The sequence below is a fragment of the Cupressus sempervirens genome, chromosome 11, assembly GCF_028749045.1.
Source record: "Cupressus sempervirens isolate cs-2001-9-10 chromosome 11, ASM2874904v1, whole genome shotgun sequence".
Classification (NCBI taxonomy): Eukaryota; Viridiplantae; Streptophyta; class Pinopsida; order Cupressales; family Cupressaceae; genus Cupressus; species Cupressus sempervirens.
In genome coordinates, this window is record NC_143128.1 from 544,421,190 (window position 1) to 544,437,442 (window position 16,253).

Sequence of the window (16,253 nt, forward strand, 5' to 3'; positions counted from 1 at the left end):
CAGTCCAAGAATATACAGAGGAATTTTACTGACTCTTGATTAGAGCAGGGCATGCAGAAGTAAATAAGGAGAAGGTTGCTCATTATATCAGTGGGTTGCGACCTAGCATCCAGTAGGAATTAAGTCTGGTAAGAATGACCGGTGTTGAAGAGGCATACTAGTTTGACCTACGAGTTGAAGAGAAGCTGAATAAAAGGTTTGAAGGAAGACAAAGAGGGTGCAGTCAAGGAGGAAGGGGAAGCAGTAGATCATCTGGAGGTCGCAATGAAACCCAAAAGAAAAATGAAGATGTGGGTACTAGAAGGAACTAGAGGAATGAGGGTTTCAACCGCTCCCATGATCAAGACTTTGGAAATCAAAGAGGAAGAGGTAGAGGACGTGGACAAGGAAGAGGAGGCTTTCGTGGTACCTATTTCCATTGCAATGAAGAAGGTCATCGTGCCTTTGAATGCCCTTAACAACAAGGAAGGATAGATAGGAGAGCTGAGGGCCAAGCTAGGGTTGCTCATGTGGATGAGGATGCACAATCATCACATTCAGAGGATCCAAAAAGAGGAGTGACATTGGTAAATAAAAGAGTCCTACTAAGTGGTTAGATTGAACCAAGACAATGGAGGAGTTTGTTCTATACCAGATACAAGTGTGAGGATAAATATTGTGACGTGATCATTGATGGTGGTAGCACTAATAACCTGGTATCAGAAGAGGTGGTCTCTAAGCTGAAGCTCAAGAGGGAGAAACATCCCCAGCCCTATTAGATTGCTTGGGTAAAAGATGATCATAAGGTCCTGGTAAGTGAACAATGTTTAGTGAAATTCAAAATTGGGAGTTACCATGATGAAGTTCTCTGTGATGTTATTTCGATGGATGTTTGCCATCTATTGTTGGGTAGACCATGGTAGTTTGATAGACATGCAGTACATGATGGGCATGCAAACACATACTCTCTGACAAAGGATGGAGTTCGCCACAAGTTGAAGCACATGAAAAAGGAAGGTGAAAAGGTATGTAGCAGTGCTAGGATTTGTCTTGTTGATGGAAGGAAGTTTTTAGATGGCATGAAACATCATGATATGTGCTATGCTTTGATTCCTAGGAAAGATAAAGAAGGTTCAGATTTACTAGGTGAGTTTGGAGATATTATCTCTGATAATGTTCTAGATGGATTGCCACTAGTAAGGCAAATCAATCATCAGATAGATCTGATTCCAGGAGCTAGTTTGCCTAACAAGGCTGCTCATAGGATGACTCCTACTAAAATAGAGGAGCTAAATAGATAGGTTCAGGAGCTATTGAGGAAGGGTTTGATTTGAGAGAGCCTGAGTCCATGTGCAGTACCTACAGTACTTTCACCAAAGAAGGATGGAGAGTGGAGGATGTGTACAGATTCTCGAGCTATAAATAGGATAACCATCAAGTACCAGTTTCCTTTGCCAAGGATGGATGATCTTATGTACTACTTGAGTGGAGCTCAGTACTTCACAAAGATAGGTCTGAAGAGTGGTTATCACCAGATATGGATTCGAGAAGGAGATGAGTGGAAAAAAGCCTTCAAGACCAAGGAGGGTCTTTATGAGTGGTTAGTCATGCCCTTTGGATTGACGAACACCCCAAGCACCTTCATGCGGCTAATGAATGAGGTACTTAAGAAGTTCTTGGGAAAATTTGTTATTGTTTATTTGGATGATATTTTAATTTTCAGCAAGACTTTGGAAGAACATTTATTGAATATTCGTAGTGTCCTTGAAAGGCTAAGGGAAGAGAAATTGTTAATTAATCTAAAGAAGTCTATCTTTGCAAAAAGGGAGTTAGTCTATTTGTGGTTTGTTATATCACTTGAAGGTCTCAAAATGGATCCAAAGAAGGTAAAAGCCATCTTGGAATGGCCTACTCCAAGGTCTGCTACTGAGGTAAGATCATTTCATGGTCTGGTTAGGTTTTATAGGAAGTTTATTAATAATTTTAGTGGCATATGTGCACCCCTAACTGATACAATAAGAGGGGATAGAAAAGAGTTCAAATGGACTGCAGCAGCTACGAGAAGTTTTGAATTGCTGAAGAAGAAGGTGACAGAACAGCCTGTGTTGGCAGTTCCAGATTTTAGAAAAGTGTTCTAGGTGGATTGTGATGCTAGTGGCAGTGCTATTGGGGTTGTATTAAGCCTAGAAGGTAAGCCTATTGCATATTTTAGTGAAAAATTGAATGATGCAAAGAAGAAGTATTCTATTTATGATCAAGAGTTCTATGCAATAGTTCAAGCCTTAAAGAAATGGAGGCATTATTTATTGCCAAAGGAATTTGTTTTGTATACTGATCATTAGGAATTACAGTACCTAAATAGCCAAGGTAAATTGAATCAGAGACATATGAAGTGGGTAGAGTTCTTGCAGAGCTATACATTTGTGTTGAAGCATAGAAGTGGAAAATCTAACAGGATTGCAGATGCACTAAGTAGGAGACAGTTGTTGCTTACAGTAATGCAGGTTGAAGTAGTTGGGTTTGATGAACTCAAGAATTTGTACCTTGAGGATCTTTATTTTGTTGAAGCATGGAAAGCTTGTAAAGAGCCTATTGTTGTAGATAGAACCAAGTGGTTAGACTATCTGATTCAGGATGGCATGTTGTTCAAGGGTAGTCAATTGTGCATTCGAAGGAGTTCCATGAGGGAAAATTTGATTAAGGAGAAACACGGTGGAGGGATGGCAAGACATTTTGGTTGAGATAAGACCATTTCAATTCTTAGAGAACATTATTTTTGGCCTCAAATTTCACAAGATGTGAAGAAGTTTATACAGAGTTGCTAGGTTTGTCAAGTTGCCAAGGGGTTTAGTCACAATACTGGCCTATATCAGCCATTTCCTATTCCATCAAGGCCATGGGAGGACATAAGTATGGATTTTTTTCTTAGATTGCCAAGGACACAAAGGGGTAATGACTCAGTATTCGTGGTGGTTGATAGGTTCTCCAAAATGGCACATTTCATTCCATGCCACAAAACTCATGATGCTGTCCATATTGCAGACTTGTTTTTCAAAGAGGTGGTAAGACTACATGGTCTTCCAAGGAGTATAGTTTTTGACAGAGATACTAAATTTGTGGGGTATTTCTAGAGGACATTGTGGAAAATGTTGAGAACAAACTTGAAATTCAGTTCCACGCATCACCCACAACCTGACGGCCAAACAAAAGTGGTAAACAGAAGTTTGGGCAATTTGCTGAGATGTTTAGTTGGGGATAAGCCCAAGGGATGGGATTTGATTCTACCACAAAAAGAGTTTGCTTACAATAACTCTATAAATAGGAGTACTGGAAAATCACCATTCCAAATTGTATATGGGAAGAGCCCAAGGACTGCACCAGAATTGAGGAAGATAGAGCAAGGGGAGAGGACAAGTGTTGAAGCGGAAGAACTTGCTGAACATATGAAGCATCTACATGAGGAGGTTCAAGCACACATTACCAAGATGAATCAAGAGTATAAAGCTAGGGCTGATCAAAGGAGAAGACATAAGGAATTCCAAGTAGGGGATCTAGTCATGGTGCACTTACGAAAAGAAAGATTTCCAACTGGTACTTACAACAAGCTAAAAATGAAGAAATTTGGCCCCTGCAAAATTCTGAAGAAACATGACTCAGGAAATGCATACGATGTGGAGCTACCAGATGGTGTTCACATTTCTCCTATTTTCAACATTGCAAACTTAACAGAGTATCATGATGATGGTGCAAATGAGGAGCTGGTGTTAGAGCAATGTCCAATTCCTACTTCTAAGAAGGAGGAGATAGAAGACATTCTAGATCATCATGTGGGTAGGAGTACCAAAAATAGGCAGTATGAAGAGTATTTGGTCGAATAGAAAGGACGACCGATCAAGGACTCAAGTTGGATTTCAACAGCTGAGGTTTCCCATTTGGGATTTCCTCTACCATTCATAAAGTGACAGGGTCACTTTTCAATCTACCCTGGGTGTCTGATGCAGGAGCATCCAAAGGTATAAGGGCAATACTGTGTCACCCAAAAAAAATATACTTAGACTTAGTTTTTGTTTCATGTGTTTTCATTTTTGGATACCCATTTGGGTCAAAGAAAGGTTCCAACTCTCATAGTTCCACTATCAGTGTTTGTGTAAATCTCGAAAAAATAGGAGTATGTAATTGAGCCATCATTTTGGTGAACTAGGAGGTGTAAATTGGCTAGATGAATGTAATTGTAATTTAGAGCATTCTAGAAAAAGAATCAAGTCAAAAGGCCCCACGGTTTGAAAGTTATTGCAATTTTTCGGGTTGTGGAGACCTCCCAAGAATGCTTCAAAGTCAAGTTAGGGGCATTACATGACCTTGAAAAGGGCCAAAAATTGGGGGATGAGTGAAGCTGGTCCATAGGGCTATAGAGTGCTTCAAGAGCTTTCAAAAAATGTAAATGGTTCATCAATAGGAGCTACGGTTCAAAAGTTATGCCTCCCAGAAGTTCAGTTACCATTTCTGGATTCTTCTAGATTTGCATCGACTTCTAACACAGCTTTTGGAACCTTCTATTTGGTCAGTGGATGCCTGCTAGCACTTTCTAGAATGTACTCCTAGTCCTTAACCCTCCGAGGTCTATTTAAGGAGATTCCTATCATTGTAAAAAGCAGTTCGGAGTGGAGTTTTAGAGGAGGTACTGACAAGAGAAATTATCTCCAGATTTATGCTATTGTAAGCCGTTAGGGCATGTTTTGAAGTTTATTCTCTCTGTACTGTTTGTACTAGCTTATTTTCTCAGTTAATATAATTTCCCCTTTTTTGTTGTGTCCATTCTGTTCTTGGGTTGTGTCCCCATCATTTGGGGTGCAAAGTTGAGTTTGAAAACAAATCGGCCATGATATATGATACAAACGAAAATTTGATTGGAAAAAGTGATCAAACTAGGAGTAATCTATTCTATTTGGATATAGAAGATGCTACTTGTCTTATTAAAAATTTTGACAATGTATGGCTTTGGCACAAGATATTATGTCATGTTAACTTTGATAATCTGATCAGTATAAGTAACATGAAAAGAGTTAGAGGTTTGCCTAAATTGAAGAAATCAAAAAATATAATATGCAAACAATGTCAGCTAGGCAAGATGACAAAGTTAAGATTTAAAAGTAAAACTTGTACCTCTAAGGAAATACTTGAAATTGTTCATATTGACTTGTGTGGACCTATTGAAGTGCAAAGCTACAAAGGAGACATGTATATAATGTTGCTTGTTGATGATTACTCTAGAATGATGATTGTCATGTTTCTAAGATAAAAATTAGATGCTTTTCAAATGTTTAAATGGTACTTGGTAAGAGTTGAGAAAGAAACAGGTAAGAGCTTGAAATTCTTGAGATCAAATAGAGGAGGAAAATTCACTTCACATAATTTGAAGTGTTTTGCAATGATAGAGGAATTAAAAGATAGACATTAGCACCAAGGACTCCCCCAAAAAATGGGATTACTGAAAGAAGAAATAGATCTATAATGGATTGTGCTAGAACAATAATGATGGAGAAAAATATTGCCCTAAAATACTAGAGATAAGTTGTAAGTATTGTAGTATACACTCTAAAACATGTGCAAGTAAAGAAAGGTACCCACTCAACACCTTTTGAACTATGGTATGGTTATCCATGTAATGTGAAATATTTTAAGGTATTTGGAAGAAAATTCTATATTCTCAAAGATGTTAGAAGTGGAAAGTTTGATGCAAAGAGCAAAGAAGGTATATTCCTTGGTTACTCCACACAAATTAAAGCTTTCAAGTGTTTAATTACTAACACTAACAAAATTGTGGAAAGTGAAAATGTGAATTTTGATAAGTTTATAGAAGCACATGAAGATGAATCTACAAAAGAACTAGAAGATGACAAGACATTTTCATATTACTATGAAGGAATGCCTACTGAAGAAGATGTCACAAATCATGTAGCAAATCAATAGAAAGTTTCAACAACTGCCGAATCACACCCTGTGAATGCCAAGTTGCATTTAGATGCTAAGTTGCAGAATGAGGAGAATGCACAATCTGACTCTAAGATTAGCACACATGGAAGAGATGTTGAAATACTAGATAGAGATGCAGATAGTGATACTAAAGCTGAGAGAAAAAATGCAGCCACAAGAACTGAGCCTAGACTATCTAAATATGTCAAAAGACACTATCTTGCAGATTAAATCATTGGAGACAAAGATGCAAGGCCAATGAAAAGAAATAGATTGAGAGGTGAATCATGTTTGCAGAGCATGAAGGAACCTAAGATAGTAAAAGATGCATTGGAAGATGATGATTGGTACAAGGCTATAGAAGAAGAAATTTAGCAGATAGAAAATAAGAAGACTTGGAACCTAGTTCCTAGACCAGAGGATAAGAATGTGATTTGCACAAAATGGGTATTCAGAAACAAGCTAGATGAGAATGGTGAAGTAACAAGAAATAAACCAAGACTAGTTTGCGAAGGGTATGCACAAGAAGGAATTGACTATGGTGAAAGATTTATCCATGTTGCAAGAATGGAAGTAGTTAGAATTCTACTTGCTTATGCTACTTATAAAGGTTTCAAAGTTTACCAGATGGATGTCAAGTCTACATTTTTGAATAGAATATTAGAAGAAGAGGTCTACATAGAACAACCAAAAGGATTTTTGGATATGAAAAATAAGAACATGATATGTAGACTACACAAAAACAAGCAACAAGAGCATAATATGAAAGACTTCATACTTATCTTGTTAAGATTGGATTTGAAATAATAGATGATAACAACAATTTGTCCATGAAGAAAGATGAAGAAAAATGTATACTATTATTTGAAATTTTTGTTGATGACATTATATTTGCAGAACAAGATGCTTTGTGTAAAGATTTTGCAAATCAAATCAAGCAAGAGTTTGAGATGTCAATGTTTGGAGAGATCAAATTCTTTGCTAACTACACGTATATCAAATGAAGTATGGTGTATATATTACTCAATCAAAATATGTCAAGAAGATTTTGAAGACATTTGGACTTGAGGACTCAAAACTAGTTAGTACCCGTATGGTAATAGTACTCAAGCTATCAAAGAATGATGAATCAACTAAGGTCAATCAAATATTATATAGATCCATGATTGGAAAATTGCAATATGTAGTACAAGACAGACTTGATATTGCATTAGTTGTGGGAATAGTTGCTAGATTCTCTACTAACCCAAGAGAAAATCACCTGCAGGTAATGAAAAGGATAATGAGATACCTAAAGGGAACAAAAGAGTATGGCTTATACTATAAGAAGAATAAAAAGTTTGAATTGAAAGCCTACACTAATGCTGATTGGGCTAGAAATATTGATGATAGGAAGAGCACCAGTGGAGGAGCATTTTTCTTAGGCAGAAGACTTGTTACATGGATAAGCAAGAAATAGAGTTGTACTTCCCAATCTACTACTAAAGCAGATTATATTGCTACTGCTATCAATTGCACAAATATTGTATGGATCAAACAACTACTAAAAGGAATGAAGGAAGAAATCACTGAACCAATGAAACTTTATTATAATAATACAAGTGCTATAAATATATCAAAGAATCCTATTATGCATACAAACACAAAGAAAATTGCAATAAAGTATCATTATGTAAGGGAGTTGGTTCAAGACAAAGAGTTAAAGATGGAATATATCAACACAAAATAGAAAATTGCTGATATTTTCACCAAAGCATTACACAAGGATGCTTATGAGTATTTGAAAAGTAAATTAGGGGTTATACCCCTATCCAAGGTTATGTAAAAGATAGAGGGAGTACCCTACATCAAACAAGCTAACATGCATTTCATACAAATTGATGCAGTGGATCTTACTCTAGGAAGTTGCCTTAAGTAATCATAGAGCTGAAACTTCAAATCAATCACAAGCTAGGTGATAGAGGGAGAAAATTGAAGAATTTGGAAAAGTTTATATCTACATATACAAAGATGCTAAGTGTTGAATACATGTATTTGGCATTGTTGTCAAAGAGGGAGAATGTTCAGTAAATTGACCAAGTGCATATTGATCATGGTGAAGATGATCAAAGTAGAAAATCAAGTAAGAGGGAGAGTAAAAGAAGAAAAATGAAGTAAAAGTACATCATCAGAAGATTAGAAGACTACAAACAAGAAAAATGAAGAAAGTAGAAAAACAAAGGAGGGATATATTATGGTCCATGACAAAAGAGAATCAAATAAGTGATATTTTTTAACTTAAGGAGTTGTTGATAAAGTTAGATGTGTTATTCACAAAATTTCTTTTTGGTATTGCCTTACTATTTAACCTAGTTAATTTGATGTTTGACTGGTTGATCAGTTTGGTTTTCCATCAATGCCAAAGAGGGAAATTGTTGATATATGATTGAAAAGATCATTTGAGTTAGAACATTGTAGTAAGAAGTGTTTTCAATCATATTTTTGTCATTGATGTCAAACATGCTATATGTTGGTAAGACAATTACTTATATGTTTCAAGCACTATCACTTAGTTGATTGATGAAGAGTATTTGATCAACAAGATGTAACAAAAGTACCTAGAGGAAAGGTTGAGTTATGATTATGTATTGAAGTGCAAGAATCAGTTAAGACAATGATAACATAATGTATTGATGATCTACTTTGGGTTACAAAATATTTGGCTGCACTTAGAAAGTTTAGATGAAAGAGGTTTAATAAAGTTCATTTGCTAAGCTTGACCAAGTTGATAGAAGGTGCCGAGTAAAGATAGTGCAAGCTAAGAAAAAAGTTAGTTTGAGCCGAGTGAAACCATTTTCTAGTGGATGCTGAGAAAACTAACATGTGTCAAGCAAGTTAGTAGATGCCAAAAGATTTTCAGTATGTGTTGAAACCATTAAAATCCAGTTGATGCCGAGTGATTTTACAGTACATGTTGAGTAACATAGTATGTGCCGAGTATCAATTTATTGATAATGTCGAGCTACTACATTATGAAAAAGATCGAAGATTCACCAAATAAAAGTTGACAAGTTTGTTTTCTTGGAACTTGTGAATTAGGAGGAAGATAAGATTGATGAGCTGGAGGCACAAAAACTCATGTAAATAATTTTTGAGGTGAATTCAAATGGATTCTAGGAGAAGTTTTTAGAGAAGACAAGATATGGGTAGATACATTGTATCCTACCTAATGCATCAAAAACCCTAATTTTTTAGATGGATATTGAGCGAGAAAAAGAGTTCTAATTCCCTATATCTAGGGATGCTTGGTCATGAAGCAAAGGTCAAGAGAGGTTAGAAAGTTATTTGGATGCAAAAATTTGACAATGAGAAGGAAGAAGGGTTTGCTTCATAAAGTGATCTAAGTGAAGAAGTCTGCAATGGAAAACTAAGCAAGCAAGCTTAATGGAGATGAATTCTTGAAGGGCAAACAAGCTGTCAAAACTGCAAAGATTGGAAGCCAAGCAGAGTTGAGAATTGAATAGTGATATGTAATCTACAAGTAAGGTTGTAAGTTGTAATAGATCAAACTCTATTGTCACTCTTTAACAATTGTATCAGATTAGGGTAAATCCTTTGGAGAAAGGTTGACTTAACGATCATTGGAAAATCCTTTAATGGGGTGGCATTCCAAGTGAATGGCCTAAATTCCTCTAACAAGGCTCTCTTTTAACAAGGTGATTGAAATCCCTTAACTGGGTCACATTTAATAGTGTGTGTTGTAACCTTTAATAGGGTTGGCATTTGATAGGGCATCACTTCAGAAGAGTGAGAAAGGAGTAGCATGTTACTAGTGGTTTTTCCCAAAACAATTTCCATGTTAAATCATTGTGTCATGTGTACTAATGGATATGTTGTGTTCTATGCTTTGCATTTTTGGAAGTTAGTTTAATAGTAACATATCAGTTTTGGTTTACACATAATGAATGCATGCATGGTGAAGAAAGTCTTATGAGTTTACTAAATTATAAAAGTTATATTTAGACATCTAGACCTTGAATAATTGATTCATCTGCCCTCTCAATTATTCTAAAAGAATTCCAATAGAAGCTATTTGGGCAGTGGGTCCATTTGCCTTCTATAAATCCTAACAGAGTTGGAACAACTCCTAATAGGGTTGGAATCTCCCAATAGGGATTCAAATTCTCGTAAAAGTGACAAAAATACTAAATGTTTTTATAGACTCCTAACAGGGTCCATCCTCTAACAAGAAATATTTATAATAACACATCATCTTGTGGCTACCATCCCCACTGAGGATTTCCCTCTGATCAAGGGTTTCCCTAATTAACATATCTGGTGTTATTGTGCATGAGTATCTTGTTTTGGTTTCTGATTATATTGGTCATATTGTTAAAATTTAATAAGGTTTATAATTTTAATAATAATCTGATAACTAATTCATCGCCCTAGTTATATTGGTGGACTATATATTCTAATAGAATATGTAGAATCCACTAAACAACAATAAGAACCAAGACCTGAACCTATATTGGAGAATTATGTAAGAAGACATCATGCACCATATCAAATTACTAGAGATAAATATTTAAGAGTCATGAAAATAAGAATAAAACATGCCTATTATGTGAGTTTGAGCCTAAATATGTCAAAGATGCTTTGGAGAATGAATAAAGAAATTGACCAAATTGAGAAGAACAAGATATGGAAATTGGTACCTAGACCAAAGGATAATCATGTGATTGGAACTAAGTTGGTGTTCAAAAACAAGAAGAATGAGAAAGGTGGAATGTGATTGGAACAAAGTGGGTGTTCAGAAACAAGATGAATGAGAAATGTGAAGTCAGAAGGAATAAGAAAAGATTGGTTTGCAAGGGATATGCACAAGAGGAAAGAGTTAACTATGGTAAAGTGTTTTCCCCATTTTCAAGATTGGAAGGATTTAGAACATTTCTTGCATCTTCTTCTTACAAAGGATTCAAAGTGTGGTAAATGGATATAAAATTTGCATTTCTAAATGTAATTACGGAGGAAGAAGTCTACATTGAACAACCTAAAGGATTTTTCCATCCAAACAAAATAAATATAGTATATAAGTTACAAAAAGCTTTATATGTTTTGAAAGGTTACACAATTACTTGGTGAAAATTAGTTTTACAAGTACTAATGACAATAACAAATCGTACCTAAAAATAAAACCAAAAACAAGACATTACTAGCTGCAATTTTTGTGGATGACATCATATTTAGAGGAAAGGATTCATTGAGTAAGTCATTTGCTGATTAAATGAAAAAGGAGTTTGACATGTCAATGTTTAGAGAGATTAAATTCTTTGTTGGTTTGAAAGTGTATCATATGAACACATGTATTTTAATCACTCAATATAAGTATATCAAATAAATTTTGAAGAATTTTGGAATGGATGACTCAAGACTAGTTCGAATGCCTATGGTGGTTGGACACAAATTGTAAAACAATGATGATTTTGCTAAGGTGAATCAAATATTATACACATCTATGATTGGAAAACTACAACATGTTATCCATAGTAGACCTAACATTGCTAATAGTTGGAATTGTTTCTATATTCTCTACTAATCTTAGATAAAATCACATGATGGTAGTAAGGACAATACTTTGATACCTAAAAGGAACAAAATACCATGGACTATGGTACAAGAGAAGTGATAAATTTGAGTTGAAGCTTTACATAGATGTTGATTGGGCAAGAAATGTTGATGATAAAAAGAGCACAAGTGGAGGAGCTTTATTCTTGGATATAATATTTATTTCTAGGATAAAGAAGAAGAAGAACTATATTTCATAAGCTACAACAAAAGCTGAATATGTTGCTACAGTAGTGAATTATTCAAACTTTGCATGGATCAAGAAATTGTTGAAATGAATGAAGGAAGAGATCACTAAACCTATTGTGATATATTGTGACAACACAAGTTCTATAAACATATAAAATAATCATGTGGTGTATACAAATACTACGCATGTTGAGATCACGTATCATTCGTTGAGAGAGTCAGTACAAGACATAGAAGTGAGATTGGAATATGTGAACACAAAGGAGCTATTAGCTGACATATTCATAAAACTACCAAGGATGATTATGAGTATCTAAAAGATAAGTTAAGGGTAATTCCCCTACCTAAAGAAAAATAAGTAGAGATGCTACATTGCATCAAATGTTTTTAATCAGAATATCATAAATATTGATGCACAAGGTTGAACTTTAGGAACAACCTAAAGTTGTCAAAAGGAATACTTTAAACTATGAGTAGATGAAGCTACATGGAGTTGTTGTTGAGATGAAATTTATACATTAGATGTATGAGAAAAGTTTATATCTTTGGAATTATAGTCAAAGATGGAGAAGTTAGCATGAATTGAGTTACCATAGAAGTTTTTAGATAAAGAGGAAGAGAATGCATAAGCAATATACATAAAGAGGGAGAGTAAGATTAGAGAAAAAATATTGTTGCCAAGAGGGAGACATATGTTTCTATAGAGAAATAATATATACTAGAATGAAAGAGGGAGAATCACTAGCTTGATTGGATGAGAATCATGATGAAACTAAGAAAAAAGAGAATACAATCACAAAGGGAGATGACAATAGAATATAGAAGATTTTAGGATTACATTGTAACTATTAATTTATATGTGGTGTTTCTATCAATGCCAAAGAGGGAGATTGTTGGAAACTATAATTAGAGAAATTGTTATATTGTCATTGATGTCAAACCTATTGGTAAGAAATAGTGTCAAACCTATTTGGGAGACATTTTACTAACAATGTAGATTGGCATATCATTTGATTGATGAAGAGGATTTGGAAAGAAGAGATCATGAGATGACCTAGTGAAAGATAGTTGAAATGTGTTAATTAACATGGAAATATAATGCGCACTTGATAACTTATTCCTTGACAAGATAATGTGTTGTTCAATCAATACATAAAGTAAAGAAGATAGTTGGATGGAGTTAAAAATTGAAAAAAGTCATAAGGATAAGCTTGATTGAGTTTTAGTGTTAATTAGTCAATAAAGGAGATGAGACATAAGATTAATGAAATTAACTAGAAGCCGAAAAAAAGTTCAAGATGAGTGCTAGTTATTACTGAGAAAATGTATGAAGAAGTGTTAGTAGTGACCAAATGTAGTTATGGACGAGAGATCCTATTGATGCTAAGTGAAAAAGTATAGTTTGTATCAAGCTACAAAGTGATGACTAAGTTGAAGAACATAATGATTTCTAAGTGACATTAAAAGTTACAGTTTGAGAAAGATTTGAATTTAAGGGTCAACACAATTGGAATTTGTAAGTAGTAAAGGCACATGGAAGATAAGGATTGATGAGATAGCATATTTAATGCATGAGGAGAGTTTTTTATGCAATCAAAGGTATGGATTAGATCAAAAGTTTCTAGAAGGAGAACAAAAAATGGAAGGATTTAATGAATCAGATCTAACCCTAAGATCAACAGTGATGTTTAAGCAACATAATATCAAAATTACCTATTTAAGGAGGCATACAGAATGAATTTTAAGGTTGGTTGGTTCTTGATTGGTGATCTTAAGGAGAATATATGAAGAATAGAAAATAGAGGTGAAGTGTAAAGAGTTTGTGAAGAGTGATTGCTTGAGGAGGTACTAAATAGATCAATAATGGAGATGTCAATCGAGGTTAGTTAATGAACCAAAAAATGAGAAAATGGAGATCCAAATTTATAAATTGAGTTGTACTTTATAGATCAAACCTATTGTTACATTTTAACCATTATATCACTCAAAATCCTTTAATCAAGGTTGACCTAACAATCATTTTGTAAATCCTTTAATCAAGGTGACATTTTAATGGAATGATCTAAAGTCATCTAACAAGTCCTCTCCTAATAGGGTGACTAAATCTTTTAATAGGGTCACATTTAACAATGTTTTGTATAACCTTTAACCAGGTTGACTCTAAACCAAGCTCACTTTAGAAGAGTGAAAAATCGATAGCATGTTACTTTGTAGTTTTTCCCAATTGGGTTTCCACATTAAATCCTGGTGCCAAAGTGTTATTTTTATGTGTAGATATTACTATTTTGCATGATATATTTTATAGTAGTTTATTTACTAGTAGTTGACACATATAGAGATAGAGAGTTAAGATATTGCATGAAATATTAAAACATTGATGATATACTATAGAGACCAAGTGGGTATTTGAGATTGATTAATCTGTTTAAAGTTATTAAAAGTTTAATTTTTACATCTAAACATGAGGATAATTTATTCACTCCCCCCTCTCAATTATTATAAATCATTATAACATTATCCTCAAGTCCAGGAGTACAAATTCAACCTTTAATAGTCTCAAACAATTTCATCAATCTCATTTCAATAGCTCTAGAATTTAATATTTCATACAATTACTTAACTCTTGGTTTCCTGTATGTGTTGATTACTAGTAAATAAACAACTATAAAAATAACATGCATACAGAAATATCCACACACGTTAAAAATACTTTGACACTAGGATTTAACATGAAAACCCAATTTGGGAAAAACCACCAAGTAACATGCTACCAATTTTTCACTCTTTTGATGTGAGCTTGGTTAAGAGCCAACACTATTAAATGTAATAAAACACATTATTAAATGTAACCATACTAAATGCTTTCATCACCTTGTTAGGTGTGGCCTTGTTAAAGGACTTTGTATCATTCCATTCGAATGCCACCTTGATTAAAGGTTTTTGACTACCACAATGGTTAGAATGTAATAGTAGGTTTGATCTATAAAGTACAACTCACTTTGCAAATTGAGATCCCCATTTGCTCATGTTCTAGCTCATTGATTCACCTCCATTATCATCTCCATCACTAATCTTTTTGGAATTCCTTCAGGAAATCATAACTCACTAATCTCTTCACTTCGTGTTTGCTACTCTATTGTTCATAGATTCTCCTTAAGATTGCCAATAAAAAACAAACCAACCTTAGAAAAAATATATTATGGCTCATTAAATAGGTAATTTTGATTTTTTTTGCTTAGACATCATTATAGATCTTAGGTTTAGGTTAGATTCATCTAATCCTTCCATTATTTTGTTCCCCTTCTCTTTCTTGATACTTCTGGAAACTTCTAATCAAATCCTTGCCTTTTATCATACAACAAGCTCTCTTCATGCATTAAATACTCTATTTCATCAATTCTTATCATCCACACACTTTAACTAATCCAAAATTTCACCTCTTTTGGCCTTAGTTTTGATTCTCCTACAAACTCTAACTTTTGTTGTTATGCAATAATCACTGTGTTCTTTTTCTTGGTCATCACTATGTAGCTTGACATAAACTATTCTATTTCTCTCAATACTCACTAGCCTGCTCAACCATTACTATGCTTGGCCATTACTAAGTTAATAACCTTCCTTCATGAACTTGCTCAGAAATAACTATCAATTGGCTTGAATTGCTTTGTTCAACTTCTGCTTAAGTTCCTTAATCTTCTATTCCATCTCCTTCATTGAACAACCAACAATAATAACTAGTCATGCTTAGAGTTTAAATCAACTCTTGTCATTTCACTCATACATCAATTTCAATTGCCTTCTTCACTTCATGTAATAATTAAACAACACATTATCTTTCCAATGACCAACTTATCAAGTGCCCATTATATTTCTATGATACTTAACTAATCATCACTCATCAACATCACTAGATCACCTTGCTATCTCTTCTCAAATCCTCTTCATTCATCAAATGGTATGGAACTCTACACTATTAGTAAATGTCTCTTTAGTATGTTAGATAATGTCTTACCAATTGGTTTGACCTCAACGAAAACATAACAATTGTCCCAATTGTAGTTTCCAACAATCTTCCTCTTTGGAATTGATGGAAACATGTTTAGTTACCATGAAATCTATAACATTCATACTATTAGCTTCCTCTATTTTTGTTCTCTCTTTCTTATTTTAATTTTAATTTTCATTCAATGCAATCTCTAGATGTCACTTTAAAATCAATTATAGTAGTATAAACTATATAATACTACTCTCTCTATCATTTTGTCACATACTATGTCTGTGTCATATCTTCAACATCTCTATAAAAATATATCTTACTTTTGAGAATAATAACTCTCTCCCTTAGTGTATTAGTGGTAACTTTATCACTCTCTTCCTATTTGACAATACTGCCAAAGACATCAACTTTTCACATGAATCACATCTCTTTTATCTAGTATACATAACATCTTCATGTCACTAAAACACAAATATCACTTCGACATTAACTCTTTGTAGTTCCATCT